At 38.6% G+C, this 22,494-nt stretch overlaps 1 protein-coding gene across 1 annotated transcript in view; it reads left to right on the top strand.

Annotated features, from left to right (window-relative positions):
* PTPRR (protein tyrosine phosphatase receptor type R) overlaps positions 1 to 22,494 on the top strand; it is a 380,848-nt gene that overhangs the window by 38,550 nt on the left and 319,804 nt on the right. The window contains exons 4-5 of the mRNA XM_036867331.1: positions 13,643 to 13,705; positions 18,261 to 18,345. The gene's annotated coding sequence lies outside the window, so the exon portion shown is untranslated. The remainder of the gene's footprint in view (positions 1 to 13,642; positions 13,706 to 18,260; positions 18,346 to 22,494) is intronic.

Genomic DNA, 22,494 nt, shown 5'->3' with positions numbered 1-22,494 from the left:
AAGGCCGTCGCCAATCTCTCCAGTCTTATCTCATAGCACTGCCCCTCCCAGTCTGGTCTGTGTCATTTCTCACAAGGAGCTAAATGCTTTTCTGGCTCAGAACTCTGCTGCTTGCTCTTTTCTCTACCGAGAAATCATGTCCCCTGGCTTAAATGTCACCTCCTTAGAAAGTTCTTGGTCACCCAAAGTTCTCCTCTTTAAACTCCATTTCTGTTTTGTTCCTAACCTTTATTGAATGTGCATTTATTTTTGTCTGTTTTCTGGATTTTTTTTTTTCCTGTCTCTTCCACTAGATTTCATGAAATCAGCATCTTGGTCTCTGTTGTACTCTCAACATCTAGCAGAGAGCTTGGTGTACACAGTGTCCCTCAATAAATATTTATTCTAAGAGTGAAGGAATCACAAGGCCCTATTGGACGAGTACAGGAAGCAGTTAATTTTGTTGAGATTAGAGAAAGGGTAAGGACAGTCATTGTATTAGATTTCTAGGGCTGCCATAAAAAAAAAAGTATCACGAACTGGATGGCTTAAAACAATAGAAATTTATTCTCTCACTGTTCTGGAGGCTGGAAGTCTGAAATCAAGGTGTCTGCCTTGTTCTTCCTTGGGGACTTAGAAGGAGACTCTGTCCCATGCCTCTCTCCTAGCTTCCGGCGGTTGCTGCTAGTTCTCGGTGTTCCTTGGTTTGTGGCAGCGTAACTCCAGTTTGTGCCTGCATTGTCACATGGCATTCTCTCTGTGTGTCATGTCCAAATTTTCCTCTTCCTATAAGGCACCAGTCATTGGATCATGGTCCTCCCTAATCCAGTATGACCTTATTTTAACTTGATTAAGTCTGCAACGACTGTTTCTAAATAAGGTCATGTTCACAGGTGCCAGAGAGTTAGGACTTGAACATATCTTTGGGGGCAACACAGTTCAACCCATGACAGCCATCTGTCTCTCAGAGAGTGTAACGGTAGAATGGGATCTTAAAACATGAATAAAAGTTGGAGTGGGAAGAGAGTCGAGCAGTTAGAAAAATAAGCAGGACAGTACATTTTGCACAAGAAAGACATCAAAGTTGGGCAGTAGTCAGCTGCGGGCAGCCTCGAATTCCATATGAAAGAGTCTCCATAGCTTGTTTTATCCTATTGTCCTAGTCTGTTTGGGCTGCCATAACAAAATACCGTAGATTAGGTGGTTTAAACAACAGAAATTTATTTACTCACAGTTCTGGAGACTGGAAATATAAGATCAAGGTGCCAGCAGGATTGGTGTCTGGTAAGAGCTCTCTCCTTGGGTTGCAGACCACCACCTTCTCTCTGTGTCCTCACACGGTGGAGAGAGAGAGGTTGCTAGTGCCTCTTCCTCTTCTCATAAGGGCACCAGCGCTATTGGACTAGGTCCCTACCCTTAATGACCTCATTTAATCTTTATCACCTCCTCACAGGCCCTGTCTCCAAATAGTCACATTGGGGGGTTATGGCTTCAACATATGAACTTAGGGTCGGGGGGAGGGCACAAACATTCATAACACTTACAGACCAGGGGTCAACAAACTATGGCACGCAGGACAGAGTTGAGACTGTGAAATGAAGCAAACCTGCATCTCAGAGATTATCTGTGTGCTGAGTCAACTGACCTTCGGGCAAGTGATATTCTAGACACTTCTTACTGTCTTAGATTGTCCAGTGGCACGGGGAGAGATGATCAGTTATATTCCTTCCTGTTCATGAAGTCCACGAGCCCATTAACAAAATGTTTGGAGATCATATATGTGCACACTTGTCTCATAGACTAGGGGACAGATCTCTTAAGGAAGCTGGCCTAGAGGAAGAGAGACCCTGAGGTCCTCGAGAGACAGTCATCCCAAGGGAGAAAGTAAACACAGCTAAGCCCTGGGAGGCATGTGACTCCTGCTTCCTCATGCGACTCCCCTCACACCTGGAGCTGCCCCGTATTCTAGGAAGGAGAGGCTGTGATAAAAAGAATGAACTAGTCCTTTGGGGCTCAGCTGTTCTGCTGGGGGAAAGCCACTCTGAAAAAGCTAGTCATGGAAAGTGGCAACCTTCCTACTGACACTGGGGCAGAAGAACCTGGGGCCCTTGGAAGGGGCAGTGATTATATGTGAGACAGTCCCCGTGCCCCATGCCCCAGAATTCTCAGAGGAATTGACTCCCACATGGGTTACATGCAGCATCCTTAGGAATTTGGTGGAACCTTCAGTGAGGGAGGTCCTGAGGACATACTGGACTTCATCTTAGAAAAGCAAGAGGGGATTCAAAACATGAAGATCTGGTGTACTGTGGTAAATGTGGTTTATTTTTACTACCCTAAAGTACCCTAATGTTATGTGAAGAGGCAAAGTGTGAGGAAAAGATTTAGTGATGAAGTTCAACATTCAAAGTTCAATTAGTTAAATTTAGTTGTTTTCTCCCTTATAAGATGGGAGGTATCACAGTCGTATCATCATACATTCATCACTACTGACCTCAACTGGGCCTTCGATATTCTCCAGCATCCTTGCTGAGTTTCTCTGGTCAGTTTGCTACCTTGCTTCTCCACAATGACTGTTTCAGACCATCTCTAATTTCCTCAAGCCCTTGAACACCTTTGCACTCTTTCCTTCTCAGTAGGTAACCCTTCCTCATATGTATGTTGCTAATCAAGGCCACTTTAGGGAACTCCTTCAAATTCCTGAGGTTGTATCTGCAAACCCAAGTGCCTCTGTACCCATCCTTTCTCCTCTCTTGTTACAGGTGTCAAAGAGAAATTGCACCAGACACTCATTAAAAACAGCAAGGAAGATTTTATTCAAGACTATTGCACTGTGGGGGAGAGGTTGAACCCAACTCTGCTGAAACAAAAAATGGGAGAGTTTTTAAGTGCTGGGATGAGCTAGTGGAAAAATACTGGAGGACATTAGGAAGAGGTTGGGCAATGCAGTTAGGTCATCTGTGTTTGCTAATTGGCACTTATTGAAGTTAGGCTCCTATCCTCCCCCTGAGACTGGGAGATAACGACCCTATCCTTGTTGATGATTACATTTCAAGGGGATGGCTCCCAGGTCCTTGAGAAGGACATTCCTGGGTGGTAGAAAATTTACATCTCAAAGGGTCACAGAAAGAATTCATAATTGCACATTTTCTAAAGTAAATAAGAAAAGGGAGGTCAGGAGCCTATAAGTAGGAAGAAAACTGTCTAAAGTTTGCTCAGGCTGAGGGGAACTTAATGGCTCTCTCAGTCACAGCGAAAGAATTCTCCCTTCTTGAGTGCCCTGACTCCCAGCTCCTTTTGCCTCCTTGAGTGGTGTCAATTCTTCGGTAAAATCTTTTCCTATCTCTCCACCTTCGATGTTATTCTGGACCCTTCCTGACAGTATTCAGACATTTTAAACACATCCAATGGCACCCATCTGAAACAAACCAAACCAACCAAACAAAAATCCCACAAACCTCCTCTCCACTTCCACATCTCCCTCTGGTTATGGCTCCATCTTTTTGTTACCGTCATAGCCAGACTTTCAGATAGGTTGCTTGCACACACTTCCTCCACATCCTTACTGCTCTCCTCATTTTTCTCCCCTCTCTCTTTTTTTCCTTCTGTGAGACATATACATATAGACTCAGGAAAAAGGAAGTGGAAACTGCTCAGCTAGTTAAGGGCTGTGCCCCAAACTGGCACAGCACTACTCCCACATATTCTGTTGATCAAAGCAGGGACAGGGCCCACCCAAGCTCAAGGGCGTGGAGAAATGGGCTCCACCCCTTGATGTGGGTTCATTTAATTGTTGCATCCATCTTTGGAAAGTACTATTGCCATATGTCTTATACTCATGAATTTTTAAATTTCTTTTTGTGTTTTGTAATTTTTTAATCATATGTTTGAGGCCATGGAGTTAGTTGCATGCAAATTTAAAATTATTTTATCTCCCTGGTGAATTGTACCACTTATTTTTATGAAGAGATCCTCTCTATCTTGTGATGCTTTTTGCTTTTATCTTTTCCTTGATAAATAGCAACTTAAAAAAAATTTGCCTGGTACATTTCACTGTTCCTTTATTTTCAGTTCTATGTTTTAGATGTTCTCCTTTTATCTGACAATCTTAACTATATCATTTAGTCAGTTGCACTGACTGTATGTCTAGTTGTTTAATGATATATCTAGGTTTACATCTACTGTCTTATATATTCTATTTACTTATTTTTTCTAGGTTTTTTTCTCTCTCCTTGCTTGCCATCTTTACAACTAATGTTTTCTCTTAACATTTCTCCCTCAATTAGTTTAGAAGCTGTATACTGTTTCTATTACTTAGTGATTACCTTTGAAACTAAAGAAAACTAAAGTCTAAATTTAATCAATAACTTTAACTTTCTCTGGGATAATAATAATTTTAAAAGGCTTTGAACAGTTTAACTTTATCCCCCTCACCCCACATTCTTATATGTTACTGTTTTTGTGTAATTTAATTCTGGTGTTTAACCTTACAAGACAGTATTAGTATTGTTTTAAACAGTTGATGTTCATTTAGATTTACTCAAAAAATTATAATCTTATGTGCTTTTCATTCCTTCTTGCATCTCAAACTTTCTGTCTGGGGTCACTTTCTTCCTAAAATGCTTACTTTAGAATTTCCCTTAGTAAATGGCCTTAAAGTGGCAAGCTATCTCTTTTTGTTTGTGTAGAAGTAACTTAGTCTGTGAGTACAAAAGCACATTTTGGCAGTTGTGTTTTTTGAGTATATTGATATTATTACACAATTTTCTGGCTTTAATTACTGTTGTGGAAAATTTGGTTTCACTTCATGTCTGTCTTCTGAAGGTAATCCGGTGGCTTTTAGGATCTTCTTTATATCTTCAATATTCTAAATGTTAATTATTCCATTTCTAGATATGGATCATTAAAAATTTATTCTGCTTGAACTTCTTAAATCTGGGAACTATTACCTTTTGTTAGTTTTGGAAAATAATCAAGTATTATCTCTTCAAACACTGCATTTTTTTTATTATCCCTCTACTCTCCTTCTAGAATTACTATTGTACTTATGTTAAACTTATCAATATTTTTTATTTTTAACCTCTTTTTCATAATTTCTTTGCTTTTCTCTCTTGTATTCTGAACTTTGTTCCCGCTCACCAAATCTCTCTTCCACTGGATCTGATCTACTGTTAATCCCTTTAATAATTTTTAAAAATTTAATTCAAGTATTATGTTTTCCATTCTTATAAATTCTTTTTTGTTTATTTCAGGTATAGTACAAGGTCATATTATTTGTTTTATCTGCCCCTTGAAACTACTTTTAGTACTGAGTTGTCCAATAAAAAAACATACAAAAATCTGAAGTCATAGTTTTACTTTAAAACTGTAGTTGCCCAAGGCACTAGGGTAAAGCAAGTGCAATTCTTTCTGGAGGAATTTACCTTTATAGTAGGTTTCAAAGAATCCTTATAAATGATCTTCATAACCAAGTATATAAGGAAATTTTGCCTTTTCTGGGGGGGCAGTGTATTTCCACACTGTCCCATGAATAACCTTTTCTTTCCCTGCTGCTCTTCTTCTCAGCCCCAAGGTTTTTCCTTGCAGTCCCCTGGGAGTGGGAGATCAGTTGAGTTTGCTTCTGGTTTACCTTTAACTTGACAGTATAGTTTTGAGTAATAGTTTTATGGAGGAGAGAGATCATCAGTTCAATGGATACATTACAGTTCTCGCCCCATTTGAACAGTCATCACTTTTGATACCGTAAGCTACTCCCTATGTCTTGAATCACTGACTTCCCTTGGCTTCCATAGTGTGTTATCTTCTGGTTCTTTAGCTTTTCAGTCCTACATGGGAACTAATCCTTCTGTCTTCATCTTTTAATGTTAGAATTTCTATGACTGTTATTGACCCTCTTCTCCTTTTGTGTTCATTTCCTAGGTAACTTAATCTAAGATGACTTTAAACACCATCTTGTTTCTAATGAAACCTAACGATCTATGTACAATGGAATTTTGTGTCTCTTCTGAGTTCCATTCCCATTTGACATCTTCACTTGAATATCTCAGTTTCCTGAAACTCAGTATGTCCTAAACTAAACTCAGGTACTGATGTCTTTCCGTCCTCCAACAGCCTCCAAACCTGATCCTTTTCTAGTCTTACTTATTTCAGTCGTAAGACACCATAATTCAACCACTCACTCCAGAAATCTTCCTGCCTCTCTATCTTACATTTTAAGACATTTTCTCTCTTACTCACTAGGCTGCAATCACGCTTGTCTAAATTCTAAACTTCTTGGGAACTCTTACCCAAGTTCTTTCATCTGCCAGGACTAACTCCTACACCTGCTTCAAATCTCTGTTAAAATATCATCTCATCGGGTGAGTCTCCCCCAACTGCTTTTGCTGAGTTAGAGGGGGAGTCCTTTTTACGCAGTGTCCTTACATGCTATCCTTCTCCTTCATAGTACTTTTAACAACTATAATATAAATAATTATATTAAAAATAAGTCATCATTTTTTCAACATTTCCTGTGTGTCTCCTCCACCATAAGCTCCTCGAGTGTGAGGTTTGCCTGCCTAGTGTACCACTGCATTACCAGAGGAGTGCTTGGCACATAGTGGGCATTCACAATCATTTGTTGGATGAATACATGAGTGGATTGTTAATGGCCCCATTTATTACTCACACACTTGTAAAATGCTTTTGTGAATGCTCGGGAGTTCCCAAACCTACCCAAACTAAAGTATGCTATGAAATTTGTTTCACTTCCCTGAGAAATAGTTTCGGATTTTTCAAATTTGGGCTCTATTCATGGAATTGCGGATTTCAATTTTATCTATCCTGTCAGTTGGGTGGAAAATAATGTTGAAAATTACCAGTGGGGAATTGTTGAAGGCTTTTGATCAAGGGAATGGAGCATGGTCAGATATATGGTTCAGAAAAGGAACTTTAGGATCAGTGTGCAAATTGGATTGAATGGGAAAAGATCTAAGGCTAATGAAAAATTATGAGAGACAAGTAGAGGAGTAGTAGTGAGGCATGGGAAATTGGAGATTTATTTGAGAGGCATTTTAGAGGTAGAATTTGTAGGGCTTGGCAATATCATGGAGGTTGTGATAGAGAGGGAGAGATTCAGGATAGATAGGAGAATCTGATGAGATTGGGATTAATCTTGTTTTTAATTCACCTGTATTGCTTGTGGTGTGGTTAATTAGGCATGCATGTTTATGCATATCAGAATTTCTCAGTTTTCCATATTATAAAACTGATAGGGCCCTGATTTTCCTGACTCCTATTTTTATTTCCTGACTCTAATTTTATCTGTTATGAAAGTTTTCTCCAAATCCCCAGCTGTGTGTCTCCTCTACCATAAGCTCCTTGAGTGTGAGGTTTGCCTGCCTGGTGTACCACTGCATTACCAGAGGAGTACTTGGCACATAGTGGGCATTCATAACCATTTGTTGAATGAATACATGAATGGATTATTAACGACGCCATTTACCCTGGCTCCTTGGCTGGCTCCTGATACCCCAACTGAGAAGGCTCAGTAACCTCTCCTAGAAGGTTAGGTTCTGTCTCTCAACTGGCAGTCCCAATTCAGAACCTATTGTGATTTGATTACCCCATGCCAAATTTTCTTTTAGAATTGTTGCTGTATGGACCCCCACTGCTTACATTAATTAGTATTTCTTGGTCCTAGGATTTGCTTGTATTACCTCTGGCTTTGCTAAGCCATTTGGATATTCAATTATCTGACTGCTCTCATAAGAGCAAGCTTACTGCCAAGTTAATTTCCTCCAACATGCTTCCTGCCCCTTCTCAGCTTTTTCTCAACTGGCCTTTGTTTCTGACATCTTGCTCTGTCTTTTCTCCCAAATGTTTGTTAGTGGTGGAACTTTCTAACTCAGGCAGCTGGGTAAATGAAGAATCAGTTTAGACAACCAACCTCCCTCTCCCCTTTTGCTCTACTGAGTTTGTTGCCTCAACATTTTTTTTTTCAATGCTTTTGTATCATAATAAATATTCGTTCTTTCAAAAGCAATGTAATTTTTTCTAGCCTTCAAATTCATATTGTCTTATTGATATATAACAGCTTCTTCTAAATATGCAAAGCTTCCACTCAGTGTTTGGCTCTACAAGGTTCTCTACCTGACTGATCCTGATGGGCCAGTCATTGCAAAGCTGAACCTATTTAGCATAGGGCTGCCATCTTCCCGCTGCCCCAGAGAGCATTTCTGTTCTTCAAGAACACTGAGTGTGTGTGGGGAGGGCATCATCTCCCTCCACACTGCTTATGATCAGCCCCCTTTATCCCTCACTGCGTGCTCAAGGTCTTTTCTGAATGTGCTTTTGTTTCACAGTCTCATTTCAAAGCTTTAGAGAAGTAAGAATTTCCTCCACAGAAAGTTTATGGAACCTTCCATTAGAGTTTTGATTGGTTGTTCTCCCATGAGAGAGCCTAAAGATGATATGAAAAATTGTAATTTGTAAAATGATGACTTCACATACGAAAATATGTAAACATAGTTAACTTATTAGACTTCATCCAAATTGTTTTAGTTTGGGAAGTTTCATCAAAATATATAGTTAATTTGTGTGTATGTATAGATTATAGATTGTATCCTATAAACAGTTTAATGTGTACTTAATGTGGAACATGATTTTGATTTTAGCACATATATTAAACTATTTGAATATGAATTTTGTGTATTTATCTTAAGGAGTAGAAAGCAAAAGTCTATTTTGGAAGAATAAGATTCTGGAGGGGAGAAAAACAGTATTTTACAGAAAGATTGAATTACATGCCAAAAGTACTCAGAACAAATTCTGTTGTTTTAAATGTATCAAATATCGAAATGTAATTTTCAAATTTTAAAAAGTGCTATTTACATTAGCTTCTCAAATTTTTGGAGCTTGTTAATATTAGTGAGCAGTGCCAAGTGGCTCCTAAAACCAAGTTATTCTTTTCCCTTTAAATTGTGTTTTCCAAAATCTGTAAGGTTATTCCACTCCAATATTCTTAGATATATTTATATATAAAGTCAACATCTTTGGATGAGATATTGAGTATCAGATTGACTGTAATATTTTGTTATAATCCATAGATATTTTACAGTATAAAATATTTAATTTACAGGTATGATTAGGAAAGATTCTTTAGATTTTTATCTTACAAAAATAATGGAAAATCATCATGTCAGTTGGATATCGTGACTGGATACTGCCTAAAGTAAGTAGGCTTCTAATAAATTGGCAGTTTCCAAGATGGTTACTTCATGTTTTCTAGTCAAAAAATATACTGGAGCCCATTAAGACACTTGTACAGGGTTGTACAGGGGTTGCACACTGCTTGTACAGGGGTTGACAAGCAGTCTTCTCCTCTTAGACTCTGCTACATCCAGTTTTGTACTACCTGTCATTATTAGGTTTTAGAAGCTTAACCTGATGTACAGTCCTTGAAATATAAAAATAGTCTTTGTATTACAAAGTGATGTACCATAGAGTTCCTTTTAAATGGCAGGCTTTTTACACGGCTTTCCTCCAGCTGGGCCAGGACCTGGTCTGCCTTTGAGAGGACTATATTTGTGACTGCTCCTTTGTCATTCATCTCTCAGAGGCTATTGTCACAAATCAGAACAGAGAAGCCTCAACCTTCCTCTGATGTTCCCTCCCTACACAACGAAGCTTTGTTCAAAGAACCAGGAGTCCTCATAGACTTTGTCTTTACACAGTAGGCTGGCCCACACAAGTCCCTAGAATTTGGAACTAAGATCCTTCTGTCCTTATTCACAGAAAAAGTGCTGGAACCTCAGTCCCTTGCCCAACTCCAAATCTGAGAGCTCCCTGAATCTTGAATCCAGTCATTGAATAAGTCCTCTCTATTCTACCTGTAAATCTCAGAATCCATCCACTTTTCTCCATGCCCACTACCACTACCCTAGTTCTGGTCACTATCATCTCTTGTCTGTATCACTGCCAAAGCTCCCTACTGTTACCTTGGCCTTCAGTCTCACCCCCCAGAAGTTGGCTGTCTATACTTCAGTGTTACTGAAATGCAAATACTTCAGATGCTTCCTTTTGTCACCAGGATAAAGTCCAAACTCAACATGGTATTTTTACCCCTCTCTACCGTCAGTTCTCACTTTCATGTTTCCAGCTTCTTTGTGTTTCTCATATTCTTTGTTGATCCTATATGCCTTTGCATATGCTGCCCTTGGCCTGGAACGATGCTCTCCTTCTGTTCTCTCTCTGCCTCTTCCATTGCCTTTCCCCCCTCCTCCCTGACAAACCATCTTGCCTGCCCAGTTGAACTCATCATTTAGATATAAACCTTGATGTTGTACACTCTGGAAATCTTCTCTGACTCCCCAGACTGAATTAGATAATACCATGCTTGTGTGCTCCCATAAGACATACTACTCTGTATGGAATGGCCTATTTATTTGTTACCTTCCCTACTAGACCATGAGTTCCTTGAGGACAAGCACCATGTATTGCTCAGTGCTGAGTCTTCAGCACCTGTGATGTTGCCTGGCACATAACAGGTAGTTGCTTTATACTTGCTAGATGAATATTACCTTGTGCCCACTTACCCCTTACTCCTGATTTTGTTCCTATATTTCATTGGCTTCTGGACATCTGGGCTTCTCTCCTGAATGCTATTTTGTGATTGCTGCCGTTGAATCTGACGTTCGGTTCAGCATTTCTTCTTTTGATCTTGGCACTTGTGCTCTCTTGGATGTATTTTATACCAGCCCTTGGAACCTCTCTGTTTTAACTGCTTTGGAAAACGACCCTCACCGTGACATTGCCTGTCCAGCTGATGTCCCGTCCTACCCTGTGTCTGTATGAAAGGGGGGGAGAACGGGGGATAAGATATCTTGTTCCTAATTATTTGTTATTAGAGTATCACTGTGCGAAGGTAAACAAATTTGACTTTCTTTTGGACAGCTAGAGAACTACTGTGGAGCCTTACCCTATCATCTGAATTCATCAAAATGCGGTCACATTTTCCTTACTGATCAATTATGTGGTGCCTCTGCTAGAAGTCGTGCGCCTGTTCCTTTCAGTGCATTCGCTGTGAGCATCGTCTCTAACTAGCTGCTTTCTCTAAAACCTCAGCTACCTCTTTTCTTTATCTGAGACTGCTTTCAAGTCATAGCAACAGGCAGGGAGGAATACCTTAATTATTGCTTTTTCAACAGCCTCTATCTTCTTTTCTCCCATTTCCAAGTTCTAACTCAAAGGACAGAGACAAAAATGTTCCCCCAAATCTTTTCCAAGCCTCCAAGATTTTCCTGCAAAGAAAAGAGAGTGACTAAATTATTCTCTCTTGGTTCTGTTTTCTCCTCTCCTCTGCTTTCTGATCTGTCAGGATGTTTTGCCCTCCTGAAGAGTGACTTTGTTCATCTTTCCATATACCTGTTGGTCATTTGTATGTTTTCTTTGGAGAAATGTCTTTTCAGGTCCTTTGCCTATTTCTTAATTGCTTTTTTTTGGTTGGTTTGTTTGTTTTTGCTATTGAGTTGAAGGAATTCCTTACATGTTTTGGATATAACCCCTTATCAGATACGTGGTTTGTAATTATTTTCTCCCCTTTTATATGCTGCCTTTTCATTCTGTTAATTGTTTTCTTTGGCTGTGCAGATACATTTCAATTTGATGTAGTCCCACTTATCTATTGTTTGCTTTTGTTATCTGTGCTTTTAGGGTCATATCCAGAAATCATTGCAAAGTCTAATGTCATGATTCTTTCCCCCTATGTTTTCTTCTAGGAGTTTTCGGTTTCAGATCTTACATTTAAGTCTTTAATCAATGTTGAGTTGGTTTTTGTGAATCCTTAAAAAATTAAAAATAGAAATAACATGTGATACAGCAATCCCACTTCTGAGTATTTATCCAAAATAATTGAAGTTAGGTTCTTGAAGAAATACTTGTACTCTCATGTTTATTGCATCATTATTTACAGTAGCCAAGATGTGGAAACAACCTAAAAGCCCACTGATAGATGAATGGATAAAGAAAATATGGTATATACATACAATGAATATTATTCAGCCTTACAAAAGGAAATATTTCCATATTCAACTTGAGAAAGTGAAACAAATCAGTCACAGAAGGGCCAATCCTGCATGCTTCCACTTATATGAAGTATATAAAATAGTCAAAGAAACAGAGAGGAGAATAGTGTTTGCCAGCGTCTGGGAGAAGGAGGAAACGGGGAGTTGTTATTCAATGGGTATAAATTTTACTTGTGCAAGATGAATAAGTTCTAGAGATCAGCTGTGCAGCATTATACAGCATTGTACATCATTATTAACCAGTAAAAATTGCCTAAGAGGATAGATCTCATTTTAAGTGTTCTTAAATAATAGTAATAATAATGATAATGAAAATAATAATAATTAGTGACTTTGTTAACCACAATTTTGGTTTCTTTTTGAGTCAGGTATGCCTAGCAATTTAAAGCATTTTATAAACTTCTACAAAGCCCTGCTTAAGGGACTTTGAGTAATTTTTCCCTTTGAAAATTAAATAGTTCAAGTAGCAACTAATCTTTTAATGGTATCACATTTGTACACCTCTCAGAGAGATCCCCAAACATTTTTTTTTTAATTTATGGGAAGTCCTTATTCATTTGTGACACAAATTGATGTTTTCCTGATGGTCAGGAACAGAGCATGGATTTTCATTTTTAAGTAACAAAGTATGAGTTCATGAGTGTCTGTCAGAGCCCTGTTGAATAAAACTTTATAGATGACCCTCGAATGAAAATGATTTTAATCTTTAGAGAAAATGATATAGGCTTATGTAAGACTTTGTATCTGAGAATATCTAAGCAATACTGTGTGAATTGAGTCAGAGTAAACTCAGTTAAATTTCTCATAACAGTAGGTCCACTGGTCTGCAAAGTAACAGTGGAAATGACTTTGCTTAACCAAAGCAGCACTGCACAATAGAAATAGTGCAGTCTTCATATGCAATCTTAAAATTCTTAGTAGCCTTATTTAAAAAGTGAAAATAAACAAGAGAAATTAATTTTAATAATATATTTTATTTAGCCAAATATATCCAAAATGTTATCATTTCAACATACAGTCAATTGCATATTATAAACGAGGGGCTTTTTTGGGTACTAAGTCTTTGAAATTCTGTGTGTATTTCATACTTATAACCCATTTCAATTCTGACCAGCCAATTTCATGTGGTCAATACCACATTGGATAACAAAGATCTAGAGCCTGAAGAAAGTATCTGTCTTAGGTAATATCAGAGTGGCTGTAAGATGAAAACTGAGGATTAGATGCTTCCCTAATATGTCCCTCTTACCATGACACTCATAAAGTCTTCCCGATTTAGATGCCAGCTCTGGGAAGAATTAAGGTCAGAATCCTTAAGGTGGATGAGACTGAGTTGCTTTCACTTCACAGAATGGGGGCCTAAAGTACAAATTAAGTTTAGCTATGAATGAATTAGAAATTTGTGTTTCTTATACTCTCCAGTTTGTAGTCTGACTTCCCTACCTGTTATGCTTACCTCAAAAAGTGGTTTAGATTATTAAATAGGAAAATTAAAAGAATGTGATACAGTGTCTGACCTGTTGAAGGAACACAATACCTTCCCCTTTCCTCAATTACTTCAAATCCAGAGAAGCCAAGGCCATAGGTTTTATCTCTTTTAGGATCAATAAACTTTTGAAGATGGATGTCTGAAGATTTCAGGATGTGGTCCCTGCAGTCATTAGGTAAGAAAGTATAAATGAATAAGTGCCACTTATTTTCACTAAAGGATGATAATTAAATTATATGACATTCTGGGCTTCCCTGGTGGCGCAGTGGTTGAGAATCTGCCTGCCAATGCAGGGGACACGGGTTCGAGCCCTGGTCTGGGAAGATCCCACATGCTGCGGAGCAACTAGGCCCGTGAGCCACAACTACTGAGCCTGCGCGTCTGGAGCCTGTGCTCCGCAACAAGAGAGGCCGCGATAGTGAGAGGCCCGCGCACCACGATGAAGAGTGGCCCCCGCTCGCCGCAACTAGAGAAAGCCCTCGCACAGAAACGAAGACCCAACACAGCCAAAAATAAATAAATAAATAAATAAAGCCAGAAAACATCTTAAAAAAAAAAAAGCGAATTCTTATTTAAAAAAAAAAATTATATGACATTCTGATACTGTAATATCCACATCGTCTGTGAAGACCAGTGCTTGGAATTGGAAACATATGTATACTAAGAAGTGTGTTAAGTACAGGTATATACATTGGCCTATTCATTCATAAATAGACTAAACAAAGTGCTGAAAAAATTATATTTAGAGAAAAGTGTTTAAATTGTTTTAAAAGTGAGAAAAGCATCCTAACCACAGGAAGCACCCAGGATTATGGTTTTATTTTTTTACTGTTTTTTGAGACACATATTGATTTTGTCATTGTTGTTTAGATCAAGTTTGAATGGAATCCTGTCATTTTGTCAACAATGTTCAGGCCTAACCAGTAAGAAAATGACATTAGAGGCAGAGGCCAAAAAGAAAATTCATGTAGTTGATGTTAACCATACATGTAAGCAGCTGGATGGAAGAATACAGTTATCCACAATCATGGCAGAAACATACCATGGAGATATCTTATAAAGAGGATGAAGATTTAGGAGAAAAGATTCAGATCCTTCTTTGTGTAGTATTGTATGGCAGTGAAATCTAGGTAAATATTGCCTAAAGACATCAGAGTTAGGATATAGGTATAGCTATTATAATAAAGACCCAGAACACCAGTGGTATAAACAATATAAAATTTATTTCTCTCTCAGGGAATTCTTTAAGAGCACGCAGCCCAGAGCAGACATATTGTCTCCTTAGTATGGTCTGTACCCTTCTAGGTTATGGCCAGTGTGGCCCTTGACCAGGTCAAGAATGGCCCAGCCCTTGGCCCTGTCTTTGAGAGTTCTGCACCCAAACTCAATAAAAATCATGGAGGAAGGACAGGATATCCACAGTAAAAATGCTCAGTCAAAGCAGGGAAGAATGGGAAGCCCTAGGGCAGTCACTGGCTTTTAGCAATCATGAAATCTTGCTGAGGAGGACATTGCAGAACCTCCATGTCTGGCAGCTTGGTTAGTCCTTGGTTGGTTCATTTGGAAACCTCTTATTCTCTCTGAGGAAATTCTTCCTTCTCTGTGCTCTGTGGTCCCTGGATTTGCCCTCTGGGACACTCTTCCGTGTCTGTGATCCTCCATAGTAACTTTAGGTAAGCAGGAGACCATATGTTGCTCTTGGGAAATATTCTCAGGGGTTGCTTTATAGGTTGAGCTAACACAGGCTTTTTCACACTATATGTATGGCTTCTTTAGCAATATATTTTCCTCAAAATCTTAGTATTCTTATAGTCTGTTGGCTTCAGGCAGATTTCACAAACAAGTAGCCAAAGATACTCTCTAGTCAGACTTACATCTGAAGACCTTTTATTAACTGGACTTGTTCCTTTGCCCATTCTCCCCATGTTATTAATGCCTCCTTGAGGGTATCCAGAACAACAGGGTTAATTGGGAAGCCTCTAACATTAACAAGATCATTGCTTGTGAACTGGACTCACTGACTTATGGGGAGATGCTTGAGAGAGAGGGCCTGGAGGCACAGTCTTAGGTCATGCTGAGTCTTCATCTTTAGAACCACTTCTTAGCTCTGTTTCAGTTTTGGATGTAGAAGTAATGAACTTTTTCAATGATCCACGTTTCTAAATTACTGGACTCTTTGTCCATTTAGATTGAAGTTTACATGCAGAGAAAAACTTCCTTATATGTATTCCGTTCAATCTACGCTCGCAAATGTTCTAGAAATGTTCTAGGTGTTTTTTCTAGGTCTTTCCTAAAAGTCTCAAAATGCAGCCAATATACACCAGCATTCTGAGTTTTTCCAACAAGTTCCTAGACTCACAGGCCATGCTCGAATGTGTTCTGTCTTCCAAGGCATTGGAGGTAACAGTTTTCTTAAACGTATTTCCAAGAAATAGTAAGAGTCACCAACTTTCCAGCTTCTAATGTCTCTGTCCCATCTGCCCGCTGCCTACCTCTTAAGGTCAAGGTCACATGTATTAGATTCTGTTGTGGCAACTCCAATTCTAGTATCAGATTCTAAATTAATTAGGCTATAGACACAGTTGCTATTACGGAATGCCAAAATAACAGTAGTTTAAACAAGATAAGCCTATTTCTGTCTTCCATGGTAGCCCAGATGAAAGCGGTCCAGAGCAGGGAAGGCAGCTGTGAGACAACTTTCACTTTGTGGTTGAAGATGATTTCTTGAGCTTTAGTCATCACACTTATGTGATAGCTGCTGCAAAGCAGGAACTAAGAGAGGGAAAGTACCTTCTTTCTCTTAAACACATGACTTGAGAGTTTTGTATCACTTATGCTCCTATTACATTAGCCAGAACTTAATCACATGACCACACCTCACTGTAAGGAAGGCTAGAAAATGAGGTCTTTAACTGAGCAGCCATGAACCCAACTAAGAATGTTTGGACGATGTTGGCATTGCTGTTCATCTGCTTTACAGACATTGGGTGACTTTCGTTTTATCACTCAATAACTGTTCTCTCCTTTCCCTTCTTAGAAGGAAATAACCAAGCATGAACTTAATTGGCGCTCATGGGTTCCAAAGTGGCAGAGTATTTTTGAAGAACTTCTATTTTGTTTGGCAAAGTAATTAACCTCCTGGAAAGATCAACATGCATTTCTTGGTCTTGAAGATTTTATAACATTTCCATAGACCACAAAACTAATAGGATATCTGTGAACAAGAATGTTGGAAACTACGGAAACCAAAGGAGTGTCTCCCAAATAAGCATTTATTTTTTTAATCTTCCTTTCTAGACTTGCTTTCTAGAAACAGCCCTCTTCTTGTCTTTGCATTCTACAATGGTCTTTCACTGAATCCACACAGATAAAAAGAACAGAGCATCTAAATCTAGATTCACATCTCCTTGACTGCAGTGGTAATTTCCCCCTAGACCTAACAAGGGCATACATTAGGTGTCCCAACTATTCTTTAGACTGTTTCAGATTTTTCACAGCATGGATTAAATGGTGGTGTTCAAACACTGGAGCTTATTAATTCCACTATGAATAAAACCAGACCTGACTTCTGATTCAATTTTAATACAAAGTATTGGAAAGTGTACAATCCTGGGGTCAGAGAGACTGTGGTTCAAACCGTGCTCTGGTATATACGTCTTAGTAAATCCCTTATATGTGGCGGAGCAGATGTCAGTTTTCTTAACTCTTCAAGTTTCATATTCATGATCTTAATTTTAACTATCAGTTCTCAATATATATCTCTAACTCTGTTCTTTTTCCTGAGCTTTTTTCCCCTGTATTTCTAATTGGACAGTTAGGGATAATAATTGAACTTACTAGGGCTGTAGATGGTTAAATGGGATGACATTAAAATTGCATAGGATGGTGCCTAACAGTCAAATCGTAATTATTATTATTGTGGTCATGTGGAATGAACAAATCAATAAATCTATCATCTGTAATACACTTCATAAGAAATGGTACAGGTGTGTGTGTGTGTGGTGTTAAAATAAAAATTGTTCACATTAACAGACAGGTACACCCGAACATTTTTCTTTAAAAAAGGAGCTATGGGGCTTCCCTGGTGGCGCAGTGGTTGAGAATCTGCCTGCCAATGCAGGGGACACGGGTTCGAGCCCTGGTCTGGGAAGATCCCACATGCCGCGGAGCAACTAGGCCCGTGAGCCACAACTACTGAGCCTGCGCGTCTGGAGCCTGTGCTCGGCAACGAGAGGCCGCAATGGTGAGAGGCCCGCGCACCGCGATGAAGAGTGGCCCCCGCACCGCGATGAAGAGTGGTCCCCGCTTGCCACAACTAGAGAAAGCCCTCGCACAGAAACGAAGACCCAACACAGCCATACATACATACATAAATAAAAAGAATGTAAGCAGACAAGAATAGCATTAAAAAAAATAATTAAAAAAATAATTAAAAAAAAAAAAAAAGGAGCTATGATTGAGAAATACTACTCTAACCTAGAATTTCCCCTTTCTCTTGCTCTAAACTTTGCTTATAATAGATAGGTGGTTAATAAATGGTACTTATTAACATGAGTTTACTAATATGCAAATTTTAAAATTAGTCTGAGACTCTTCACTATTAATATATTTATATATTAATACATTAATATTAATAACATTAATAGCCCTATGCCAGTCATCATTAAATACATGATCTCACTTGAACTTCACAATTACATTTGATGGTATATCTCATCTCTGTTTTACAGATAAATACTCTGGTGCTCAGAGCAGTTAGCTGACTTACACAGAAGTGAATGGCAAGGAACTGGGAGATGCAGGTGTAGAACTCAGGTCAGTTGTGTCTAAAGTCTCTTCCTGTCATCAAAACATTGTACAGAATTTTGAAATGTATATGTGAAACTATCAGAATGGCTGCATTCTAGCAGTATGTACACCAGTGACACAATCTTAGAACATTTTTCTCTAGACCAGCCTGAGAGCAGGTATTCATGGCCTTGCTCTCCCAGAAGAGCAGGCATGTAGAAATACCGAATTCACCTGCAGTGGGAAATGTCAGTCAGAACTGTCAAGTGTATCTTATGGACGCTTTTTGGCTTTGCGTTGTATTTTCAACTTCATTTGGATCTAAGAGTGAGGGAACAAAAGAGGAAAAGGAGATTCAAAGAAAGAGTTCTGACACCCATCATTCTTTTAGTCCTAGTGCCAACCTTCAAAAAAAATGCTTTCCAGTTCATCTCTCTTTGACTAACATATGCAGAGATGTGATCAGTCATCAGAATGATCAAATGCACTGGAGAGAGCCTGTGAACAATAAAAAGGCAGCTGCAGTATCTTGGCAGACCGATGCCATTGTCAATGGAATTTGCAGTTAACATTTTTAGCTGCAGTTGAGGAAGGCTACCATAACAATGGTATTAGACCCTTTGGTGGAAAACTTCTCATTAGAACATAATGGAACAGTTTAAAATATTCAGAAATGGTAGCCTGACTAGAGTCCCTGTTGTGGCGGTGCACTAGTTTTCTATAGCTGCATAACAAACTACCAGAAACTTAGCAGCCTAAAACAATACACATTTATTATCTCGGAGCTTCTGTAGGTCAGACATCTGAGCACAGCATCGCTGGGTTCTCTCCTCAGTGTCTCACAGGCTATAATGAAGGTGTTGCCCAGGGTTACAATCCCATCTGAGGCTTGGGTCCTCTTCCAAGCTCCTGCAATTTTTGGTAGAATTTAGTTCCTTTCATTTGTAGGACTGAGGCCCTCAGTGTCTAGAGACCATTCATGTAAATGTCTTAAAAAAATGTAAACTATTACTTATAGGGACATAAAGCAGATCAATGATTACCGAGGGAAGGAGGCAGGGTAGAAAGGGGTGGATTACCAAGGGGCAAGAGATAATTTTGGAGATAATGAATTTTTCATAATCTTGACTGTGGAGATGGTTTCACAGGTATATACATATGTTAAAATTAAACGAATTCTATACTTTATGTGCAGTCTATTGTACATCAGTTGTATCTCGATAGCTTTTAAAAACTGAATATAAGGAAAGAGTGACCAGAGTGCAAAATATACTGAAGTCTTCCTGTGATGAAGAACTAAGATACCCTTAGCTTGTCACAGAGGAAACAGACATCATGAGACAGACCTTTGCCTGGCCAACCCGGCTAAGACTTAATTAGTCAGCATCTATTTATTGAGCACCTGCTACACACCATGCACGGTGTTAAGCACTTTGTATGTATTATCTTATGAGATCGTCACAATAACTCTGCAATACAGTAACTTTGTGTGGCTCACTCCTTCCATAAAAATAAGTGCTTTGGGACACTCCACACAAAAACATTAACAACCTTTCCTCTCAAATAGAGATCAGCAGTGTTCTGAGAGGTGCACAGCAGGGGCCTCTGAGTTACAGAATACTGCAAATAAAAACTGGCTGGCTTGGTGATTCGAATTTTTCTTCACAGGCTATATCTAGGAGTTTTTCTGGTTCAAAAAGCACAAAATTTAGGAAAGAGAAAGGGATAAATGTCTCTGTACACTGATATTTAAGTCCATGAACAACAAAATCTCTAGCCAGTAGAAGGCATTTCATGAAATGTATAAAATTAGCCCAACATTGTACCACCACTGTTTATTCCAATGGACAGCAAGGTCCATATTCTCCACAGGAAAGGGAACTGTCTTGAGATTGAGGTGTGGAAGAAGGTCGAGATCTGACATAATATTGACCCAGATCAGTGAATTCTTTACATGAGTAAATGAGATATTAGAATGGGGAACAACGTTAGAATCAGAGCAGCCCTATCAAAGCGCTCCTGTAATGTGAGAATGGGGTGGTTGGGAGGAAACAGTAGTGTCACAGTTAGGTCCTAATCAGGCCTGGAAACTTGATGAAATAGAATCAGACTAGTGAGATGAGCCATGACTTTGAAAATCCTGGTTATGTAGCTATGGGGCATTTCTGAGCGCTGTGCTGGGGTTGCTCATTTTAGATCTACATGCAAATATATATAAAGTCACGTGGTTTATGGAATTTCTCTGATCGATCATGCAGACGAGCAGCAGACACTTACTTGGGAAGGTTCGGGAAACTGGCCTGTTGATCATGCAGATAGTCTTATCCACCCATGGAGTAGGCATCACATGAGTGAGGATATTTCAAGGGCTTTAAGAAGGCTGATTTTTTTAAAAAGTTGGTTCATGCCTCATATTCCATATTTATTAACTTCATTTTGAAGCTGTGATCACTATTAAAAGAAAATAATCTCTGAAAAGGTTAATAATTTTAGGAATTTTCATTATAATATTGATGTATTAATATGCATAATATATTCTATAATATATAATAAATTATAATTTGTAATTTAATAATATAATTATACTATTTAATTATAACTTCTTTGATTATAATTATAGTATATAATTTTATAATTATATAATTACAGTGTTTTAAGGATGATAAATCAAATATCTAACATAAGGTGCTCACATTGCTTTTTGGTCTTTGTTTCCAATGAAGTCAAATGTTTTTATGCAATAGGAAAGCTGTTGATATAGAAATATAAGTGATATTAGATTATTTCACTGGGCTCTTAGGAATATATCTACTATAAGCGAAGAAGGGGCTTAGAAATAAAGCAGAGGAACTTTAAAATTTTTCAACTGCTGTTTCATTAGACAAAATCATGCTATTACAAATGACTTGAATCTAGAAAGTAGTAATTGGAATCGAATACAAAACTATCACTGATGATAACATTGCTATAGCATCAGGATTGTAAAACAAGCAGCACCTTTTGGAGTGAATGGTGGAAATTTACCTTGCTGTAGAATGCCGTTTGTCTTCAGAGACTTGGTCCAGTAATGCAGTTTGGGGCTCTGCAAGTATGTTACAAAACACTTGTAACACGTTTGAACAGACTGAATCTCTCCCTCTTGACCTCTCCTGTTTCAGATTCCTTTATTTTCTGTAATAAAAATTTGCATCCAATCAACAAATAAAAAATGAAAATATGAAAAGGTAACAAATTATCTTTCAAGTTGGGCACCAGACCAGTTTTCAAAATTTAATGAAATTAAAATTAAGATAAAGTGACACATCAAAAGAAGATTCTAATGGTTAAAACCTGGTTCGATGGAGCAAAATTTGTACTAGGAAAGCTGCTTTTCTTTGTCTCTTGCTTTTCTGAAAGTGAGTGGTCTTTTTGCCCATGTGATACTGCTCATTCTAAACTTAGAAAACCTTGCAGGACTTCCCTGGCAGTGTTTTTACTGCCAGGGCCCAGGTTCAAGCCCTGGTCAGGGAACTAAGATCCTGCAAGCCGTGCAGCGCGGCCAAAAGAAAGAAAAAAGAAAAAAAGAAAACCTTGCTTAGAAAATCTTTTGCTTGGCTCTCATCTCAGGATTTTATTGTTTTTACATATTTATGAACTTCTCCCAGAGCAGTAACAGTAAAAAATCGCCAGAATGCCCTGTACATGCCCTGTGAGGTAATTATGTCAACCTGTACTGGACCAGGCAATATATTGTCATCTCTTTGTCTTTGCATATCTTATTCTCTCTGCTTAGGGCACTCTCCTTTGTAAACCTGGACATGGATTTGTTAGAAAAATATAAAGTAATGGACTCTTTTCTCATAAATGCACATACACAGAATTTTGCATACCCTGCCTGGCTTAGACAGAGTCCCCTACAAAGTAATCCTTACACTGCCAGACGCTGATGGTGTGCCCACATCTGTCATTGTATTTGGAATATTTGTTTATGTATTTGACCATCTCCAGTATGCTAAACTCCTAGAAGATGAGGTCTATCCCTTATCCAGGTTTTATCTCCTGGACGCTCAATATATATTTGTTGAATGAATAGATGCCTTGAGTTTCAGCTACTTGAGGCTCAATTTGTCACCAGTTATAGACATTTAAGGGCAAATTCAAAGACTGGACACAGGGGTTTCTCAACAAAGGTTGAAT

This window comes from Balaenoptera musculus, chromosome 10 (assembly GCF_009873245.2).
Source record: "Balaenoptera musculus isolate JJ_BM4_2016_0621 chromosome 10, mBalMus1.pri.v3, whole genome shotgun sequence".
NCBI lineage: Eukaryota > Metazoa > Chordata > Mammalia > Artiodactyla > Balaenopteridae > Balaenoptera > Balaenoptera musculus.
Note: the sequence above shows the minus strand (reverse complement) of the source record. Positions and strands in the feature narration are given on the sequence as shown.